At 45.9% G+C, this 23,261-nt stretch overlaps 1 protein-coding gene across 3 annotated transcripts in view; it reads right to left on the reverse strand.

Moving 5' to 3' along the window:
- The window catches only part of LOC139265087 (endoplasmic reticulum membrane adapter protein XK-like), a 74,743-nt gene extending 71,543 nt beyond the window's left edge, over positions 1-3,200 (reverse strand). Inside the window, exon 1 of one of the 3 annotated variants that reach the window (XM_070881978.1) lies at positions 3,027-3,200. The gene's annotated coding sequence lies outside the window, so the exon portion shown is untranslated. The other 2 variants (XM_070881981.1, XM_070881980.1) reach the window with 2 other exon arrangements.
- Positions 3,201-23,261: the final 20,061 nt, after the last annotated feature.

Here is a 23,261-nt window from a genome sequence, read left to right on the forward strand (position 1 = left end):
TAATAAGGATTTCCCTCAGTTCCTCCTTCTTACTAGACCCTCTGACCCTTTTATATCCGGAAGGTTATTTGTGTCCTCCTTAGGTGAATTCCGAACCAAAGTACTTGTTCAATTGGTCTGCCATTTCTTTGTTCCCAGTTATGACTTCCCCTGATTCTGACTGCAGGGGACCTATGTTTGTCTTTACTAACCTTTTTCTCTTTACATATCTACAGACGCTTTTGCAGTCCATTTTAATGTTCCCTGCAAGCTTCCTCTCGTATTCTATTTTCCCTGCCCTAATCAAACCCTTTGTCCTCCTCTACCGAGTTCTAAATTTCTCCCAGTCCCCGGGTTCGCTGCTATTTCTGGCCAATTTGTATGCCACTTCCTTGGCTTTAATACTATCCCTGATTTTCCTTGATAGCCACGGTTGAGCCACCTTCCCTTTTTTATTTTTACACCAGACAGAGATGTACAATTGTTGTAGTTCATCCATGCGGTCTCTAAATGTCTGCCATTGCCCATCCACTGTCAACCCCTTAAGTATCATTCGCCAATCTATTCTAGCCAATTCACGCCTCATACCTTCAAAGTTATCCTTCTTTAAGTTCTGGACCATGGTCTCTGAATTAACTGTTTCATTCTCCATCCTAATGTAGAATTCCACCATATTATGGTCACTCTTCCCCAAGGGGCCTCGCACAACGAGATTGCTAATTAATCCTCTCTCATTACACAACACCCAGTCTAAGATGGCCTCCCCCCTAGTTGGTTTCTCGACATATTGGTCTAGAAAACCATCCCTTATGCACTCCAGGAAATCCTCCTCCACCGTATTGTTTCCAGTTTGGCTAGCCCAATCTATATGCATATTAAAGTCACCCATGATAACTGCTGCACCTTTATTGCATGCACTCCTAATTTCCTGTTTGATGCCTTCCCCAACATCACTACTACTGTTTGGAGGTCTGTACACAACTCCCACTAACGTTTTCTGCCCTTTGATATTCCGTAGCTTCACCCATACCGATTCCACATCATCCAAGCTAATGTCTTTCCTTACAATTGCATTCATTTCCTCTTTAACCAGCAACGCCACCCCGCCTCCTTTTCCTTTCTGTCTATCCTTCCTAAATGTTGAATACCCTTGGATGTTGAGTTCTCAGCCTTGGTCTCCATGATGCCAACCACATCGTATCCGTTACTGCTATCCGCACAGTTAATTCGTCCACCTTATTCCGAATACTTCTTGTATTGAGGCACAGAGCCTTCAGGCTTGCCTTTTTAAAACACTTTGACCCTTTAGAATTTTGCTGCAAAGTGGCCCTTTTTGTTTTTTGCTTTGGGTTTCTCTGCCCTCCACTTTTACTCATCTCCTTTCTGTCTTTTGCTTCTGTCTCTATTTTGCTTCCCTCTGTCTCCCTGCATTGGTTCCCATTCTCCTGCCATATTAGTTTAACTCCTCCCCAACAGCACTAGCAAACACTCCTCCTAGGACATTGGTTCCAGTCCTGCAGACCGTTCGGTTTGTACTGGTCCCACCTCCCCCAGAACTGGTTCCAATGCCCCAGGAATTTGAATCCCTCTCTGTTGCACCACTGCTCAAGCCACGTATTCATGTGAGCTATCCTGCGATTCCTACTCTGACTAGCACGTGGCACTGGTAGCAATCCCGAGATTACTACTTTTGAGGTCCTACATTTTAAATTTAGCTCCTAGCTCCTTAAATTCGTCTCATAGGACCTCATCCCGTTTTTTACCTATATCAATTGGTACCAATGTGCACTACGACAACTGGCTGTTCACCCTCCCTTTTCAGAATGTCCTGCACCCGCTCAGAGACATCCTTGACCCTTGCACCAGGGAGGCAACATACCATCCTGGAGTCTCGGTTGCGGCCGCAGAAATGCCTATCTATTCCCCTTACAATCGAATCCCCTATCACTATCGCTCTCCCACTCTTTTTCCTGCCCTCCTGTGCAGCAGAGCCAGCCACGGTGCCATGAACTTGGCTGCTGCTGCTCTCCCCTGATGAGTCATCCCCCCCAACAGTACTCAAAGCGGTGTATCTGTTTTACGGGGGATGACTGCAGGGGACCCCTGCACTACCTTCCTTGCACTGCTCTTCCTGTTCGTCTTCCATTCCCTATCTGGCTGTGGACCTTTTACCTGTGGTAAGACCAGCTCACTACACGTGATACTCATGTTATTCTCAGCATCGTGGATGCTCCAGAGTGAATCCACCTTCAGCTCCAATTCTGCAACGCGGTCTGTCAGGAGCTGGAGGCGATACACTTCCCGCACACGTAGTCCTGAGTTCCCACATAGTACAGGAGGAGCATTTTAGTAATAATGTTATCCAAGTACATTTAAGCCTATATTATACGAATTTATTGTCCAATCAAATTAGAAATAAACTCAAGTGAATAATTTCATTAATTCGGTAAACGATTTAAGCCTATTCTGTTATGTCCGATTTTTTTTTAAATGCCCTTAGCCCCGAATGTCTGATTCAAGCTAATTTAGTCATCAACCTCACATAAAATGACCCCAAATTGTGAGACTAAAAATCTACCAATTGTGAAAAGTGTAAAGTTAACTAGAATGTACAATTTTTAAAATCTAAATTTCAGCCGGCCGGTGTAGAGATTGCGGTTCACAATTCAGACAGACCTCGAATACATGACTTCGCACAAAGCATCAGTGGTGAGCGCATTTTCACATTTGCACACTTACACAGCTGGTTGGTTCAATGAGTTTACATATTGACACAGCAAACACATATCCAAGGCGTCAGTATCGGGGTAGCCAGACCCAACACTATCCCGGAAATACCAACTTTTATCATCTGACCGAACCTGTAAAAAGGCTGCACTTGGCAGATAGAGCGTGAGATCAGCAGCTTTATATAGAACTGTGAGTGAGCCCGCCTCCCTGCTTACAAAATAAATATGGATTTTATTTTGCGAAGAGGACGAGATACCACACTCCTCCCAAGACAGACAGAGATAAATAGCAATGATATACAGGAGTGCCACACTTACACTCTGTCCTCAGGCTCAGCCGGTGCCCAGTCTGGTCCGAACACCTCGAGACTCTACTCCCGGCGCTCCGAGCAGCAAAATAATAATCTTCAAGCAAGAGAAGCGGTAAACTCCGATCCATCGAGCTCCGCCCTGTGTGTGTTTTTTGTTTGCTTCTGGTTTTGAAACTTTTTTTTGTCACATTGCAAACTTTGAACAACTCCGCCTCTTGACTGGATTAGGAAAATTCAGGTCCCGGAAAGGAGTTGCAGAGTTTTTTTCTTAAAGCGTGGTTCCTGCTGCCTCAGTTAGTGTTGAACACCTCGCTCTATTACTTCACCTCATTGGAGAGAACCCAAGATTTCAATTACTTCGCGTACACAGACTCAGCATTTAGTTCCAGCCATTTTAGAACATTGTGCTTACAAAGCCTGTAGTTAGTGGGCACGATTAAATGACGTTGGACAAGGTTTGTATCTGCCTGCAAGGACACTTGTTCCTCTTACGAAGGTGTGTAGATTTAAGGTGAAGTGGCCCTGCCCAGTTCAATCCTGGGCTGTCTGTAGGGTCGGAAATGAAACTCTTTTGAGTTAACCTGCAAAACATAAAACATGTATCCGTGCCACCCGACCTGGATGACACACACAAGACATTTACAAGGCCCTTTTTTTTTTTTGGTTCTTTTTTTTTGGGCACTAAAATCAAATTTTTCCTTTTTTCCAGTGCCCCCTATAAAAGGAGAGGGGGACACTAAAAGCACCGGCAATTAAAACAAATTAAACTTTAAAACGTAAAATCAAATTAAAATTTGGTTGCCGGGCGTGATGATGCACTCCAGTCCCTCCAGTGCCCACCTCTCGCGGAAGGCCGCGAGCGTACCGGTGGACACCGCGTGCTCCATCTCCAAGGACACCCTGGACCGGATGTAAGAGCGGAAGAGAGGCAGGCAGTCAGGTTGAACGACCCCCTCGACCGCCCGCTGCCTGGACCGGCTGATGGCACCCTTGGCCGTGCCCAGGAGCAGTCCTACGAGGAGGCCCTCGGACCTACCCGCTCCCCTCCGCACAGGGTGCCCAAAGATCAGGAGAGTGGGACTGAAGTGTAGCCAGAATTTCAGGAGCAGCCCCTTCAAATAATGGAACAGGGGCTGCAACCTCGTGCACTCAATAAAAACATGGAACACGGACTCCTCCAGACCGCAGAAATTGCAGGCGGCCTGGGAGTCCGTGAACCGGCTTAAAAATTTGTTGCACGGCACTGCTCCGTGCACCACCCTCCAGGCCAAGTCCCCGATGAATAGTGGGAGGACCCCTGCGTAGAGTGCCCTCCATCGGGGACCCCCGCCTCCTCAGGGTCGGAAATGATCTGATTTATAGGAGCTCCAGCTGTCCACACACTTCATGCCAGCTAATTGGTAAGGACAAGTCAAAGGAATCAGGAAAGGTCGACCATATTGGGTGTCTCGAAGAGTTGGATAGGACAAATCTTACTGAATTTGTAACATGATTTTGTGACAAAGTTTATACACCAATTTTGCTTCTGTGTCTGACTGATGGGAGATGTGGAGGAGCTGTGTTGCAGAGGGCTGGTTACCATGAGAGGGGAGTACAAAGATGTGTAGCAGCATGCAGTTGAGTATCCATCAGCATAGTGGGCCCAAGTTTCCACATGATTTGCACCTGATTTTTAGGAGCAACTGGTGGAGAACAGACTATTTTAGAAATCGCAATTCTCCACATTTTTTTTCTGCAGTTCTAGTCAGGTAGAACAGTTCCACTTTGGAACAGAATTTTTTCTTCAAAAGGGGGCGTGACCGGCCACTGACGCCTGATTTGAAAGTTTCCACAGTGAAAATGTACTCCAAACTAACTTAGAATGGAGCAAGTGAAGATTTTTGTCGAACTGAAAAAACCTGTCCTACACATTAAAAAATCAGGCGCAGGTTACAAGTTAGGCGTCCAGAACGAGGGGGGGGGGGAAGGGAAGTCATTAAATTCTATAATAAATCCTTATTTATACTTATACAAATAAATCCAACCTGAATAAACATTTATAAGCAAAGAAAAGATTAAATAAACCATCTTCCTACCTGTGTGAAAGTGCTTCAGGCAGGCCTTTCGGGACCGAAGGCTGAACAGGCCGGCCCAAGACTTCGGGCAGGGCCCGTCCCCAGCACCAGATTTACAGGTAGGTGGCGTTGGGTCGGGGGGAGAGAGGGGGGGAGGGAGAGAAAGAGAGAGAGAGAGAGAGAGAGGGAGAGGGGGGAGGGGGGAGGGAGAGAGAGAGGGGGGAGGGAGGGAGAGAGAGAGAGAGGGGGGAGGGAGAGAGAGAGAGGGGGGAGGGAGAGAGAGAGAGGGGGGAGGGAGAGAGAGAGAGAGGGGGAGGGCGAGAGAGAGAGAGAGAGAGAGGGGGGAGAGAGACGGGGGAGGGGAGAGAGAGAGGGGGAGGTCAGGTCGGATCCAGTCCGGGGGGGGGGGGGGAGCAGGAGCTCGGGTTGGGTCCAGTCGGGGGGGGGGCGGAGCGGGAGTCGGGTCGGGTCCAGTCGGGGGGGGGGGAGCGGGAGCAGGAGCGCGGGTCGGGTCGGGTCCAGTTGGGGGGGGGTGGAGCGGGAGCAGGAGCGCGGGTCGGGCCGGGTCCAGTCGGGGGGGGGGAGGAGCGGGAGTCGGGACGGGTCCAGTCGGGAGGGGGGGGAGCAGGAGCGCGGGTCGGGTCCAGTCCGGGGGGGGGGGGTCGGAGCGGGAGTCGGGTCGGGTCCAGTCGGAGGGGGGGGAGCGGGTGTCGGGTCCGGTCCGGAGGCAGGGGGGGAGCGGGTGTCGGGTCTGGTTGGGGGGGGGGGGGGAAACAGGAGCTGGCCGTGGGAGGAGCCTTATTAACGCAGCCCCAGTGAGGCCATTCGGCCAGGGCTAGGGGCTGCGTGCTTCGGGCGCCTGGAGCTACTGCACTTGCGTGCCCACTGTAGCGCACATGTGCAGAGGTCCCGGCACTGCTTTCAGCGCAGGGACCTGTCTCCGCCCCCCTACAGCTCCTGCTGCGCTGCGCCGAGGGCCAGAGGACCTGCAGGGAGGTGGAGAATACGGAGGATTTTTTTAGGCGCACTTTGTGGCGCGAAAAACGGGCGTCCAGGTCGGGACTGCGCCGTTCTAGGCGCGTGTGGAAACTTGGGCCCAGTGTGCGGTGAACGAGCCCAACTGGGAGAGCAACATTTTTGCTATTACTGAATAGCAGAGTTCAAGAGCAGATGACCGCAAAGTGGAGGTGTTTGTTACCCAGGCAAAGCTGGCAAATTTAGCAATTAGATTTGGGGTGTTGACTTTCTCAGCGGTTATCAGGAGATGGTGTTTGTAAATTAGTGACCAGTCGAGGCTGACACCCAAGTAAACAGGGTGAGCACCACGTTTAGGATGATGGTAAGTTCATGATAGAACTGAGCAAGTGAAAAACAGAAAACACCGTCTTTATGGTACTTGTTTGAAGATGAAGTGTGAAATATTAGATTGGATAAACATAGTAAGAGAGGAAATATTAAGGGGTTTAGCATCTTGGAAAGTAGATAAATCACCAGACCCAGATGAAAAGTATTCCAGGCTGTTGAGAAGCAAGGGAGAAAATTGCAGAGGCTCTGACCATTATTTTCTAATCCTCTATGGCTACAGACCTGGTACTGGAGGACTGCTGTTGTTTAAAAAGAGATAGATAATTACAGGCCTGTCAGCCTAACTTTGGTGGTAGGCATATTATTGGAAAAAATTCTGAGGGACAATATTAATCATCATTTAGAAAGGCACAGATTAATTAAGGACAATCAGCATGATTTGTTAAGGGAAGGTTGTGACTGATTAACTTGATTGCATTTTTTGAGGAGGTAACAAGGAGGTTGATGAGGGTAGCACGTCTGATGATGTCTACATGGATTTTAGCAAGGCTTTTGACAGGCTGGAGTAGAAGGCTGTTTCCAGTGGGGTTTCACAGGGCCCAGTACTAGGTCCCTTACTTTCTATGGTATATATATCAATGATTTAGATTTCAATGTAGAGGGAATAATGAAGAAATTTGCAGATGATACAAACATTGGCTGTGTTATGATAGTGAGGAAGAAAGCTGTAGATTGTCAGAAGGTCTGGAATTGACTGGTCAGGTGGGTAAAAAAGTGGCAAATGAAATTAACTTCATTTAGAAAGATACAGATTAATTGGGGACAGTCAGCATGGATTTGTTAAGGGAAGGTCATGTCTGACTGACTTGATTGAATTTTTTGAGGAGGTAACAAAGAGGGTTGATGAAGGCAGTGCATTTGATGTAGTGTATATGGATTTTAGCAAGGCTTTTGATAAGGTCCCACATGGCAGACTGGTCACTAAAGTAAAAGCCCATGGGATCCAGGGCAAAGTGGCAAGTTGGATCCAAAATTGGCTCAGAGGCAGGAAGCAAATGGTAATGGTTGATGAGTGTTTTTGTCACTGGAAGGCTGTTTCCAGTGGGGTTCTGCAGGGCTCAGTACTTGGTCCCTTCCTTTTTGTGGTATATATCAATGAGTTAGACTTGAGTGTAGGGGGTATGATTAAGTTTGCAGATGATTAAAAATTGGCCATGTGGTTGATAATGAAGAAGAAAGTTTAGACTGCAGGAAGATAACAATGAACTGGTCAGGTGGGCAGAACAGTGACAAATGGAATTCAATCCAGAGAAGTGCGAAGTAATGCATTTGGGGAGGGTTAACAAGGCAAGGGAATACACAATAAATGGTGGTATATTGAGAAGTGTAGAGGAACAGAGTGACCTTGGAGTGCATGTGCACAGATCCCTGAAGGTAGCAGGACAGGTAGATATATAAGGTGGTTAAGAAGGCATATAGGATATTTTCCTTTTAGTAGTAGAGGCATAGAATATAAAAGCAGAGAGGCTATGCTAGAACAGTATAAAATACCAGTTAGGTCACAGCTAGAGTACTCTGTACAGTTCTGGTCACCACATTACAGGAAAGATGTCTTTGCACTACAGAGGGTACAGAGGAGATTTACAAGGATGTTGTAAGGACTGAAGAATTTTAGCTATGAAGAAAAATTTGATTTAAAAAGTACTTGGCTATGCACTTGAATTTCTGTAACCTACAAGAACAGGAGCTGGAAAGTCGCACGAGGCTGGATAGCTCTTTTCCGGCCAGCACAGACACGATGGGCCAAATGGCCTCCTTTTGTGCCGTAAATTTCTCTGGTTCTAAGATGCTATTTCAGGGAGCACTCCACCATAAGGTTCATATCATTAGTGAGTGTGGTTTCGAGGGTGGAACAGTCAGTCACTTGACAACGGCACTGTCATCAGCAAAGAGAAATGTTCGTGATCTGGTTGCAGGCAGATTATTTATGTACAGATTATAAAGGAGTGGTGCTAGAACTGATCCGAGTAAAGCCATTGATTTGGTATCATCACCAAGCTGGTGTGGCCAAGATGAAAACATGTCTTTAACTGATGCAAATGAACTCTACCTTTTACTAAAAAATCTGTGGAACGTGGAAGGTCGTGTTAACGTTTCGGGTCATACGACCCTTCGTCATGAATGGTCTTAAGACCTGAAATGTTAACCCTACCTTCCTCTCTCCACAGATGTTGCCTGACCTGCTAAGAGCTTCCAGCATTTCCTGTTTTTATTTAATTTTAAAAATCTTTGCCTTTCTTTGAACATGCAGAGTGCTGGGCTTGGCTCAGTCCAGTCTGGATTTATGACCCACTCAAAACTCTACAGCCGTTGAACTGATTTTGATTTATAAAGGCAGCTGTGCTGTAGGACACGTGTGCATTCCAAATGAATCCTTCCAATCTGCAGCCTGCTATCCAACTGGGTCCCTGGGCCCTGCAGCAACTAATTCTCAGTTATGAAGCTTGTGTGCGACTCCCTCACTTCCATGCACAACACACAATAATAAAAATAAAAATATGCAGCAGGTCAATCATCATTTGAAAGAAGTGACCGGCTAGCTCTGATGGAAGGGTCGTACCTTTAATGTTAATCTATTTATCTCTTTCACATCCTGGCTGAGCTGTGTATTGTCATGTATTCAACTGTCATTGTAACCCATGTATAAGCTGACCTAAGTTCTACACCTTGAGAACACTGACCACAGGGGGCGAACTTGTGGGAGACACTCCTAACCTGGACTTTCCGGTATAAAAGGGGAAGCTCCACCCACTGTCTGACTCTTGAGGTCTTGGTAATAAAAGTAACTGGTCACAGAGTGACCTTCTCTCTAGTATGGGCCTCGTGTGCATTTATATTGTATAGTAAAGACATATCATGTATATATTCAGAATTTAATGGTTTTCAATTCAGTGGTGGACCGATTTAAAATCTGATGTGCAAGAGGCCAGAATTGGAGGAGCGCAGAGATCTCGGAGGGTTGTAGAGCTGGAGGAGATTACAGAAATAGGGAGGGAGAGGCCATGGAGGGATTGGAAAACCAGGATGAGAAAAATCGAGGTGTTGCTGAACCAGGAGCCAATGTAGGTCAGCGAGCACAAGGATGAAGGGTGAGCGGGACTTGGTGCGAGTTAGCACACGGGCAGCAGAGTTTTGAACGAGCTCAAGTTTATTTAGGGTGGAAAATGGGAAGCTGGCCAGGATAGCATTGGACCAGTCAAGTCTAGAGATAATAATGGCATGGATGAGGGCTTCAGTAGCAGATGAGGTGAGGCAGGGGCAGAGACAGGTGATGTTACGGAAGTGGAAGTAGGTGGTCTTGGTGATGGAGCGGATACGTGGTCGGAAGCTCATCTCAGGTCACATATGACACCAAGGTTGCGAACGGTCTGGTTCAGCCTCAGACAGTTGCCAGTGAGAGGGATAGAGTTGGTAGCTCAGGAACAGAGTTTGTGGCGGGGACTAAAGACAAGGGCTTCAGTCTTCCCAATATTTAGTTGGAGGAAATTTCTGTTTATTCAGTACTGGATGTCAGACAAGTCGTGTAACAAATCAGAGACAGTGGAGGAGTCGAGAGAGGTGGCAGTGAGATAGAACTGGGTGTCGTCAGCGTACATGTGGAACTTGACATGTTTTCGGATGATGTCTCCGAGGGGCAACAATTCGATGAGAAATAGGAGGGGGACCAAAGATAGATCCTTGGGGGACTACAGAAATAACGGTGTGGAAATGGGAAGAGAAGCTATTGCAGGTGATTCTCTGGCTACGACTGGATAGATAAGATTGAAACCCGGCAAGGGCAGTCCCACCCAGACTGTTTTTATTTGCATTCTTTAAAAAAAAATTAAAGCTGCCCTGCTTTATAATTCAATTTCTGCTGTGGACAAAAAACCTCACAGAAAAACAAATCATGTTTCCCAGGATGATTGACTAACCTCTACCCTTGTCTTCCAATTTCTAGCTCTATAATACGGCAAGGCCAAGGGAAACGTGCACAGGCTTACACTGTAGTTACATAAAACACATTTACTGACATAATTTGAGAAGTAATCCTGTCCCATGCCCCTTCCCCCAGTTAAGATGTTTTCACTCCGCCTTTTCCAAAAAAACCTCTAAATACAAAATAAAAACAGAAAATGCTAGAAATACACACTACATCTGTCAGCAAATGTAAAGGCAAAAGGCAGGTTATAATATTCTGGGTGTGTAACATTCGCTCCTTAATAAAAAGGCATTTAAAGATTAATTTCCCCATCTCTCCTGGAGGCACTGACTCTTGCTGGAGTGCAGACTTTCAGACGCTGGCTGTCCAATGGGATTTTTCATATGTGAGCTTACATAGTAAGTATCAGCAGGCTATTCATCGGTAGCAGGAATCATAGCCTGTTTTCATCTGACATCCACCAAGGGTTGTTGAATGTAAGAATGCAAAGGTAATTTTTCCCCTCAAACTGAGGATAATCGAGTACACAATTTTCTGCCCTGACACAGTCTGCTATTTCCAGTACAGACTGAAAAAATTGAATCTGGACGATCGGGTCTGTACAAGGCACTGCAACTTTGTGAAAGCATCCGATTCAGCCATAAGAAATCTGCAGCAAACTAAAACACACACTATTTATTTGAGCTTGTTGAAACATGTTCTGAATTCATAATTGTCTCACAGTAACAATGCAATGGCATAAATAGCAGAGACCACAGATCCATTGGTTACTCAATAATACTTTAACGAACATTACTTGCTTAAACTAACATTAGTCAATCAACCGCAAGGAAGATCGCATACTACCTCATGTTGAAACCTATTTTCTGGCACAATGGTTTGTATTTTGTGGTCAGCAGCAGGCACTAGCCATTTATTACACTTGCACTTGCCCACAGATTTTCTATGGGCTTTTGCACTAGAACTTGCTGTGATTAGAAATCTATTTCAGTGTAGCGCCCTCTACAAAGGATCTGGGACCTGTGTGAACAGGCCAAGCAACTGTGTATCTCCTGAACCAATCAGGTTGAAGAATCCTGAGTGAGGCACACAGTCTGAACCAGGAAGTGTAAGTTAGAATGGTTAATTCAATGCCAAATTAAGTACAGAAAGCAAAATAAAGAGAGGGAAAGAAAGATAGGATTAAGAGAGAGAGATAAGAGACAGAAAGGAATATTTTAAAAAAATATTTAATTTTTTAAATCTCCAACAATAATTACAGTCTGAAGCAATGAGACTCCACGTTTGTAAAAGTTAATTTTAAGTGCCAAAGAGAGAGTTTGGCAGTAATTAAGACTTATCACGCCTTTAAAAATTCACATATACTAGAATGGACAAGCCCAAACGTTTTCTGGTGAGTTTAATGGTTATCTATCACTTAAATGCACGCCCTTCCATGTGTTTTAATGCTGAGTCTCTCAGTGAGATAGTGTTACAGCGCAGCTTCTGGAGCTGCAGGGCAGGTTGGAGTGCAACTTCCTCATTTCCGCATTTAACTGCACATGTGCAGTCGTCGGAAGCTGCTGCCCGATTTACTCTTTAATAACACTGCGTACTGGTAGGCTCACTGTTAATTTTACTGCAAAATCTGGGCCAATGTCTCTGGCACTTGCTTGCTCCAGAGGAATGCTGGAGAAAAGAAAACATCATTTCAATGTAATTTATTGGATATTTGGGGGCAAAAATTGCCCCTTCCGATGAGGCTTCTGGCTGCCTGAAATTGGCGGCAATGGGGCGGCGCAGAATGGCCGCCGACTCTCCACAGAGGGGCTGCCATTTTGGAAATTGCCCTCTACTTTTGGAGCAGTATCCAGGACCGCTCCGCCTGTTTTCCCATCTTGGCGTGCATGCACCAACCCCTTACCGACTGATGGGGTCCCCCTCATGAAATTGCCTCTTGGGAAATTGACCCTTTTCCGGTAATGCCCCGCGGGAGCGGGCCTGCCGCCGATCGGTGCCCCCTGCAACTTTTGTTGTCGGTACACTGTATGGCATGGTGGCCCGGCTGCCCTTAAAGGGGAGGGCGCACTGCCATGGCCGCCATGTTATTTTTTTTGTCGGCCGAATGCCGGGTCGGTCCGACAATTATGGCCGCGGGTTTGGCCAGGCCGCCTGGGTGCTAGGCCGCTGGCCCGGCTGAAATGCTCCCTGGTGGCCCTGCGTTTGCCATGAAAGTGGCTGCAGAGTTCGCAACGGCCCTCCCCTTTAACTGAAGGGGAGAGATGTTGTGACGCGCCAGCACGATGACTGACCGCCTCGAATACTCGGCCCCGCCCACACTTCCATCCCGCTAGTGACGGTCACTCCACCCCACTCTCACTGTTGCCCCGTTAGTAACTGCCACTCCACTCCGCCCCCCACTTCCACCCCGCTAGTGCGGCCACTCCACCCCGCCCCCAATTCCGACGCCATGATGAGGCCACTATCGCTCCGCTGGGAGGGGGGGGGGGAAACCCCGAACTGCTAAATTTCGATGGTTAGGCCGCCTCAATGCCTGGTGGTTTCTCAACTCTCTAAGTGTTACTGTAACTGTTTCAGCAATTTTTCATTGCATGTTGCAACTCTTTTCTACCAGTGAGCGTTTGCAGAAGAGAGTTTCCTTTGCTTGTAGAAGTGTTTTCTATACTCCTGAAAGGCCTGGCTCTAATTTTTAGACTATTCCCCCTGGTCCGAGACTCCCCAACCAGTGGAAATAATTTCTCTCTATCTACCCTCAGTTCCCCTTTAATATCTTGAAAACTTCGATCAAATCACCCCCTAACCTTCTAAGTGTTGCTTGTCTTTCACCTTTAGGCCATTTTCAATCCAGTATCAATTGGACTTGAATCAGTATGTACATAATGCAAGACTCATGTTATGGCGAGTTCCCTTCATCTGACCAAATCTCAGAACTCAAACAAATTGCTGAAACAAAAAACCCTGCAGTTTTAATTGGTTACTTTTATTGGTGTCAGGGTTCCTGATGACTTGTTATCTGACTTAACAATGGAGATTGCTTTTGCAGTGGTTCTAGATAAGATTTCAGGCAAACAACTACAAACCTCTTCCTACAACATTTAATTAAACAGTTTTCTTTGGTCCTGGAGAGGACTCTACGATTTGCTTGGTTTGCTACTGTCACCAGAAGGTCAATTTAATGACAAGTTCAGCGTCCTTTGAGACGACATTAGTTGTGATCAAAGATCACGTAACAGGGTGGGCCATGAGAAGGCTGTCACCCTGCAGTACAGTATAACCTGAAGGAGCAAACCTTCCTCACAAATAGTGCACAACCATCAACGCTCTCAGAACTGGTTATGGTAGATGCTGCCACCTTTTCCACAGATGGAAGATTAAAACATTCTCATCATGCAACCGTGGAGCTCTTATCAGACCCTGCAGCACATCATTGAGCACTGCCCTCGGAGGAAATTCACAGGCAGCCTACAAGATATGTTTGTTTGTCATCGCTCCAACCCTCTTCTCTATCTTCCTCGCTGCAATGTTCCACCTCACGCTCAACAAGCTCCCCGCTGGAATGGAACTAAACTACAGAACCAGTGGGAACCTGTTCAACCTTCGTCACCTCCAGGCTAGATCCAAGACCATCCCATCCTCTGTCGTCGAACTACAGTACGCGGACGACGCCTGCGTCTGCACACATTCAGAGGCTGAACTCCAAGCCATCGTCAACATCTTCACCGAGGCATACGAAAGCATAGGCCTTACACTAAACATCCGTAAGACAAAGGTCCTCCGCCAATCTGACCCTGCCACACAGCACTGCCCCCCCAGTCATGGACAACGTGGACCACTTTCCATACCTTGGGAGCCTACTATCAGCAAGGGCAGACATTGACGACGAGGTCCCACACCGCCTCCAGTGCGCCAGTGCAGCCTTCGGTCGCCTAAGGAAGAGAGTGTTCGAAGATCAGGCCCTCAAATATGGCACCAAGCTTATGGTCTACAGGGCTGGAGTGATACCTGCCCTCCTGTATGGCTTAGAGATATGGACCATATAAAGTAGACACTTCAAATCGCTGGAGAAATACCACCAACGATGTCTCCGCAAGATCTGCAAATCCCCTGGGAGGATAGACGCACCAAAATCAGTGCTCTCGATCATACCAACATCCCCAGCATCGAAGCACTGACCACACTTGTCCACATGACCGACACAAGACTCCCAAAGCAAGCGCTCTACTCAGAACTCCTACATGGCAAGCGAGCCCCAGGTGGGCAGAGGAAACGCTTCAAGGACATCCTCAAAGCCTCCTTGATAAAATGCAACATCCTCACCGACACCTGGGAGTCCCTGGCCAAAGACCGCCCTAAGTGGAGGAACAGCTTCCGGGAGGGCGCTGAGCACCTTGAGTCTCGTCGCCGAGAGCATGCAGAAAACAAGCTCAGGCAGCGGAAGGAGCGTGCGGAAAACCAGACTCCCCACCCACCCTTTCCTTCGACGACTGTCTGTCCCACCTGTGACAGAGACTGTAATTCCCATATTGGACTGTTCAATCACCTGAGAACTCACTTCTGGAGTGGAAGCAAGTCTTCCTCGATTTCAAGGGACTGCCGATGATGATGATGAATAGACAAACACAACGGATAAATTATTATCTTGTTCAGGACACAGCAATCAACTATTGATATTGAATGGGTTGCTGGTAACTTAAAATTCAGATAGTAGCTGCTGTTTTATGTTAAACTGTCACATGCAAATCCATATTTGTGAGATGCATGTTTATACCTGAACAACCACTATCTGTATGGCAGTAAGTTGGCATAAAATTACCACCAAGATGAATAGTGTAGGGCTCCCCCTGGGTCGTGCACATTTCTCCAGTGAACAGATGAGTCTACAGAACAATAGAGTTGACCTCAATACCTCTGGGGATGAGAAAATTCCACTTCTGACTACTATCCAGTGATACCTGCTTGAAGTGCATGTGTGTTGTCACTGGGTGAGGACAGGATTAGCTCAAAGTCAACATTTTCCATAGAGGAGAAAAATTGCCAGGAAAAATGGTATGAGAGTGTTAAATTAATGAGCACAATTGAAACGACACCATCACTGAGCACTTTAGAATTACTGAGTATAATTCTACAGGATCGAGGTATGAGGAAAGACTGGATAAACTTGGGCTGTTCAGCCTCAAAAGAAAGCAACTAAGAGTTGATTTTAAAGAGTAACATAAATAAAGAACTTTATTGGGACACATTTAGTGTGAAGGGTATAGAGGATGCAGAATTCTTGAAATGCATTCAAGAGAACTTTTTTAGTCAGTATGTAGCAAGCCCAACACGAGAGGGGGCGGTCTTGGATTTAGTTTTGGGGAATGAAGCTGGGCAGGTTGAAGGGGTATTAGTGGGGGAGCACTTGGGTGCCAGTGACCATAATTCAGTCAGATTTAAGTTGGTTATGGATAAGGACAAGAATAGGCCTGGAATAAAAGTTCCGAATTGGGGAAAAGCTAATTTTGCCAAGTTAAGGAGTGATTTGGCCATAGTGGACTGGAAACAGCTACTTGTGGTTAAATCGGTGTCGGAACAGTGGGAGGCATTCAAGGAGGAGATCCGGAAGGCTCAGGCCAAACATGTGCCCTTAAAGAATAAAGCTGGGAAAAATAATTCTAGAGCCCCCTGGATGTCTAGGGACTTACAGGGGTCGATTAAGAAAAAAAGGGACGCTTATGTCACATATCAATGGCTAAATACTTTAGAATCTTTAGAGGAATATAGAAAGTTAAGAAGTAAAATTGAAAAGGATATTAGAAATGCTAAGAGAGCACGAGAAATTCTTGGCCAGTAAAATTAAGGAAAACCCTAAGATGTTCTATAAATATATTAAGAGTAAGAGGGTAACTAAGGAAAGGGTAGGGCCTATTAGAGACCATGAGGGTAATCTTTGTGAGGAGGTGGAAGATGTTGGTAGTGTTCTTAACGAATACTTTGTATCTGTTTTCACAAAAGAAAGAGGTAATGCAGATACCGCAATAGAGGAGGAGTGTGATATTCTGGATAAAATAAATATAGTGAGAGAGGAAGTATTAAGGGGTTTAGCAGCTTTGAAAGTAGATCATTCCCCAGGCCTGGATGAAATGCATCCCAGGTTGTTGAGTGAAGTAAAAGACCATAATTTTCCCGTCCTCTTTGAATATGGGCATGGTGCCGGAGGATTGGAGGACTGCTAATGTAGTACCCTGGTTTAAGAAGGGAAAAAGGGATAGGCTGAGTAATTATAGGCCTGTCAGTCTAATGTCAGTGGTGAAAAAATTATTGGAAAAAATCCTGGAAGACAGGATAAATCTGCTTTTGGATAGGCAAGGATTAATTAGGGACAGTCAGCATGGATTTTTAAGGGAAGATCGTGTTTGACTAACTTGATTGAATTTTTTGAGGGGATAACCAAGAGGGTCAATGAGGGTAGTGCATACGATGTAGTGTATATATGGACTTTAGCAAGGCTATTGATAAGATCTGCATGGTAGACTGGTCATGAAGGTTAAAGCCCATGGGATCCAGGGCAAAGTGGCAAATTGGATCCAAAACTGGCTTGGAGGTAGGAAGCAAAGAGTAATGATTGATGGATGTTTTTGTGACTGGAAGGATGTTTCCAGTGTGGTTCTGCAGGGCTCAGTACTGGGCCCCTTGCTTTTTGTGGTATATATCAACGATTTAGATTTGAATATAGGAAGTATGATTAAGAAGTTTGCAGATGACACTAAAATTGGCTGTGTGGTTGGTAATGAAGAGCAAAGTCATGGGCAGGAGGATATCAATCTACTGGTCAGTTGGGCAGAGCAGTGGCAAATGGAATTTAATTCAGAAGTGTGAGGTGATGCACTTTGGGAGGGCTAATAAGGAAAGGATATACACATTAAGCGGTAGGCCACTTAATAGTGTAGATGAACAAAGGGACCTTGGAGTGCTTGTCCACAGATCCCTGAAAGTAGCAGGCCAGGTGGATAAGGTGGTTAAGAAGGCATATGGAATGCTTGCCTTTATTGGCCAAGGCATAGAACATAAGAGCAGGGAGGTTATGCTTAAATTGTATAATACTTTGGTTAGGCCACAGCTGGAGTACTGCGTGCAGTTCTGGTTATCGTATTATAGGAAGAACGTGATTGCACTAGAGAGGGTGCAGAGGAGGTTTACTAGGATGCTGCCTGGAATGGAGAATCTTAGTTATGAAGACAGATTGGATAGGCTGGGTTTATTCTCATTGGAACAGAGGAGGTTGAGAGGAGACCTCATCGAGGTGTACAAAATATTGAGGGGCCTGGACATAGTGGATAGTAAGGGTCTATTTCCATTGGTGGAGGGGGCTATTACAAGGGGGCATAGTTTTAACGTGGTTGGGTGGAAGGTTTAGAGGGGATTTGAGGGATGGCTTCTTTACACAGAGGGTTGTGGGGATTTGGAACTCACTGCCTGGAAGAGTGGTGGATGCAGAAACCCTCACCATTTTTAAGAGATGGGCACTTAAAGTGCCGTAACCTGCAGAGTTACGGACCTCGAGCTGGTAATTGGGATTAGACTAGATGACCTTTTGTTGGTCGGCGCAGATATAATGGTAAGTACTGCAGGGAATAGAATACGACCAGGGTGATCTCCTGGACTGATTTCAATCGCCTGGAAGGGTCAGAGAGGAATTTTCCTAGATTTTCTCTCCCTAAATTGGCCTGGGTTTTTATCTGGTTTTTGCCTCTCCCAGGAGATCACATGGCTCCAGTTGGGTTGGAGCGTAGATGTTTTTAGTATAAGGGGTGTCGCAGTGCTGTGGGGCGGACTGGTTGGGCTGGGTGCTCCTTGCCTTTCCGTTATTGTTCATGGGTTTGTATGTAACCTTTGGGGCTGCTGACCGAGGGCCGTGCGGCTCTTTGTCGGCCGGCACGGACACGATGGGCCAGAATGGCCTCCTTCTGCGCTGTAAATTTCTATGTTTGTATGTTATATAGTGCCTTTCGCAATCACAGGACATCCCAAAACACTTTGGCTGTTGGGGAGTGTAGAAGTATGTAGGGTTAAACTAGACATTATAGTGGAACATTATATTTAGTCCTTCCAGCTTAGCAGAAACTGAGTGCATGTAAGCAGGTTACAGGATGCCATAACGCAAGATAAAGAGGGGTCAGCAGCTTTCGTGATTGTAAGGAAATCAGCTGCTTAATCCGTGATAGTGGTCCAACGGGGTCCCCCTGCACCAAGGACACCCTGTGTGTACAGCACCTAGCTTTTGCACACAAAACTTATTTGTGCACACAGCCACCCGGAACATGCCTATATATGGTATGGGAAAATGTACAATGTAATCCCTATAAATATGATGCTCTAATTGTATTTGATCGAATCGCTGGTGGCAGACAGCTGTACTTGTAATAAAGGTCACTCGATTCAACTCGACATCTGACTCCGAGTGGTGATTTCCCAGAACAACGGCCAATGAAGTGCTTTTGAAGTACAGTAATGTCGGGAAACGCAACAGCCAATTTGTACACAGCAAGATCCCACAAACAGCAATGAGATAAATCACCAGATAATCTGTTTTAGTGATGTTTGTTGAGGGATGTATATTGGCCAGGACACCAGGGGGATTTCGCCTGCTCTTCAAATAGTGCCATGGGATCTTTTACATCTGCTTGAGAGAGTAGATGGGACCTCAGTTTAATATCTCATCCAAAAGGCGGCATCTCTGGCAGTGCAGCACTACCTCCCCTCCGTACTGCACTGTAGCTTCAGCCTGTATTCAAGTCTCTAGAGTCCAGTTTAGGATCCAAAACTTTCTGACTCAGAGGTGAGAGTGCCACCACTGAGTCAAGGTACATCCAGAAAATTACTTCAAACTAAATTGTAAGAGTAGAGCAAGGAGACACAGATTCAAACTAATTAAAGAAAAATTTAGGAATGATGTCTGAAGTACTTGGAGTGGACTTCTTGATAGTAAAGTGGAAGCGAAAATCCTTTACTTAGGAAACAGTTGGGTGCCACAGTGGGCTCTTTCTATATGATGAATTAAAATGGCAGAGCGGCCTTCCCCATTTGAATCTATTTGGTGAGCTTGTGACATTGATCTTGTTCCTTGTGCTGCTGTATTGCAAAGTGTGCTTTATCTGATTTTTTGATGTTAAAGTTCTTGTTTTCTGATCAATTGAGGTGTGGTAACTGCTCTCTGCCAGTTAACAACCGTGGCTGAGATTTTCCAATTCTGGGCTTACCAGCCTGCAATTTGCCATCCATTCTAATGATCAGAAAATTGTAGGCCTGTAAGCGCAGAAGTGGAAAATCTACTGACAGTAATCCAGTTTTCTTGCACAATCCGCTTGTGAGGCTTAGTGCATATCAGTTTCTAATGTTAAAGTTCTTGTTTTCTGAGCTGTTGTCGTGTGGTAACTCCTCCCAGACTGCACCCTGTGTTAATAACTGTATCTTTACTGATAATCTAGCTTCCTCCTACTGTTGGGTTGCAAGGCCTTCTGTACATGTGTTCCTGATGCTAAATTTCATGTTTTTTGAGCTGCTGTGGTTTTAGTAACATTGTATTGGCCAATGCCTCTGACCAGAGTAGAAGAGTCGGTGACATAATCTATGAGGAACAGAACTGAAGCTTTTTCAACAACAACTTGCATTTATATAATGCCTTCTACATAGTAAAATGTTCCAAGATGCTTCACAGAGGCAAAATCAAACAAAAAAAAAATTGACCCCAAGCCAAAGGAGGAGATATTAGGAGCTGTAACCAAAAGCCTAGAAAAGAGATGGGTTTTATGGGGGATAGTAAAGGAGAAGAAGAAGGTAGAGGGGCTTAGGGAAGGAATTCTGGAGCATGGGACCTAGCCAGTTGGAGACATGCTCACCAGTGGTGGGGAGCAAAGGGAAGGAGTGATGCACAAGAGGAACAGAGAGCGCAATCATGCGGTCTGACAATTTAGAGATAGTGGAAGGGTCGGGAGTGGTGGTGTGAGGTAGAGCTACATATCATCAGCATACGTGTGGAAACTGAACCTTGTAATTGTATAATACACTCTATACTTCTTTGGGTATGGGGGCAGGCAGATCGAAGGACCCCCTCGTGGATCTGTTGCTGGGCCTGACTAAAACTGCCACCTACCTGCTCAGGATGCGTAGGTTCTGCCAGGAGGGTCATTCTGACTGCTTGCCTTTCTTCCACAGCCCTGTGCGTGCCTAGGTGACCTTGGAGAGGTATTACGTGGTGCCCACCACTGTATATGAGTTTTCTTAAAGATGGGCAAAATAACAATGTAATTTAATATGCTAATTGCATTCGCCTTCTCAGGGAGGGCACTCGTAGAATGTATTTTTTTTGTTGGGGGCGCTGGGCCAATCTCAGTGGTATCCTATCGGCCCTCAAAGTCTCAGCCCAGTAGTCCTCCGGAGAACTGATGAAATGTATCCAATGAATCTGGCTGGTCAGAACTACCAAGTGGCCCTAGGATTATCCTCTCTGGGCTGCTGAAGCTGCACTGAGCTTCATTTAAAATAAATAAACTAATTAGGAAGTTCAGAGGGCTGGCACATTGGAAGACAAACACTGTGTTAAAGAGTGAGATTATCAATTTGCACCCACAGTTTTCTGGTGTAGTAAACTCTCAATTTCAGGCTCTCCATCATGTGAGGTACTAAATAGAGGCCAAACCCTTCCTCACAAAGAGCCCAGCAAAGTCGGAGATAGAAGCATGAAATGCTGGAAATGCAAAAGAGGGTGATACAACATTTGAATGAGAAAATAGAGTGGACATTTCAGCTACAGAACAACGATCAGGAATTGGAGGATGAATCAACCCCAAAGATGCTATCACACACCACCAAATGGCTAAGTTACAGTGTGGCATTGACAGACCCTGGAAGGAACTCATCTGACCTTGGATCAGATAATTCTATTATCTCATGGCAGCTGTGGAGGGGGAGGGCGCGGGGGCGGGGGCGGGGGGGGGGGGGAGATATAAGAAAAAAAAGTCATTGAGAAAAATAGCTTTGAAAAAAAATCAATAATCCAAACTAAAAGTTATTTTCCCCTTTCCAGTATAAATAATTGTCCAGCCGATCGGGAAGTCGCCTGGCAAAAAGAAAAACATGGCGGCCACAGCAGTGCGTCCTCCCCTTAAAGGGCCACCGCGCTGCTGTGACGCTCACACAAAAACCAAGGTGCACCGACAGAAAAAGCTGTCTAGGGCACCGCTTGGTGGCTCGTGGATTTTTTCCGGTAAATTTTGCGCAGAGTGGAATGGAGGTGCGGGAGAGTGGAAGTGCGCTCTTTGATGATGCGCTTGGGGCGGTCGGCAGCAATGGGGCGGAAGTGAGGACCGCCCAAAAAATCCCCGAGGTGAATTTGGACCGTGGCGGCCATTGGACTGCAAAGTGATGGCCACTCGATTCCGGCGCATGGCTGCCGCAAAACGGCGATAACATTTTCTGCACATATCCCGAGGTCCCTCATGCACCCTCTTTAGGATTGTACCCTTTAGTTTATAATTCCTCTCATTCTTTCTACCAAAATATATCACTTCACACATTTCTGCCTTAAATTTCATCTGCCACTTATCTGCCCATTCCACCAACCTGTCCATGTCCCCTTGAAGTCTATCACTATCCTCATTATTCACTATACTTCCAAGTTTTCTGTCATCTGCAAATTTTGAAATTGTGCCCTGTACACCCACACCCAAGTCATTAATATATTTCAAGAAAAGCAGTGGTCCTAGTACCGACCCTGGGGAACAACACTGTATACCCTCCTCCAGTCAGAAAAACTGTTCACCACTACTCTCTGTTTCCTGTCCCATAGCCAATTTCGTATTTCTGCTGCCATTGTCCCTTTTATTCCATGAGCTTCAACTTTGTTGAAAGGCTATTATGTGGCACTTTGTCAAATGCCTTTTGGAAATCCATGTACATTACATCAACTGCATTGCACTCATCAATCTTCTCTGTTACATCATCAAAAAACTCGACGAAGTTGGTAAACACAATTTGCCGTTAACAAATCTGTGCTGGCTTTCCTTAATTAAGCCATACTTGCCCAAGTGACTGTTAATTTTGTCCCAGATTACTGTTTCTAATAGCTTTCCCACTACCGAGGTTAAACTGACCGGCCTGTAGTTGCTGGGTTATCTTTACACCCAGGGTGTAACTTTTTGCAGTTCTCCAGTTCTCTGGCACCATCCCCGTTCCCAAGGAGGATTGGAAGATTATGGTCAGTTCCTCTGCGATTTCTTCCTTCACTTACCTCATCGTCCTAGGATGCATCCCATCCTGTCCTGCTGACTTGTCTACTTTAAGTACAACCTTTCTAGTACCTCATCTTTATCAATTCTTATCCCATCCAGTATCTCCTCTACCTTCTCCTTTACTATGTCAATGGCAGCATCTTCTTCCTTGGTGAAGACAGATACAAAGTATTCATTTAGTACCTCAGCCGTACGCTCTGCCTCCTTGCGTAGATCTCCTTTTTGGTCCCTAATCGGCCCCACCCCTCCTCTTACTACCCTGTTACTATTTATATGCCAATAGAAGACTTTTGGATTCCCTTTTATGTTAGCTGCCATTCTGTTTGCATACCCGCTCTTTGCCCCTCATTTTCTTTTTCACTTCTCTGAACTTTCTATATTTAGCCTGATTCTCAGATGTATTCTTCACCTGACATCTGTCATTCGCGCTCTTTTCCTGTTTCATCTTACTCGCTATCTCTTTTGGTCATCCAGGGAGCTCTGATTTTAGTTGTCTATCTTTCCCCTTAGTGAGAATGTACCTGGACTGTAACCTCTTTAAAGGCAGCCCATTGTTCCGCTACTGTTTTGCCTGCCAATCTTTATTCCAATTTACTCATTCCACTGAAATTTCCTTTCCTCCATTATCCCATTTC

This window comes from Pristiophorus japonicus, chromosome 6, assembly GCF_044704955.1.
Source record: "Pristiophorus japonicus isolate sPriJap1 chromosome 6, sPriJap1.hap1, whole genome shotgun sequence".
In the NCBI taxonomy this organism is placed as follows: Eukaryota; Metazoa; Chordata; class Chondrichthyes; family Pristiophoridae; genus Pristiophorus; species Pristiophorus japonicus.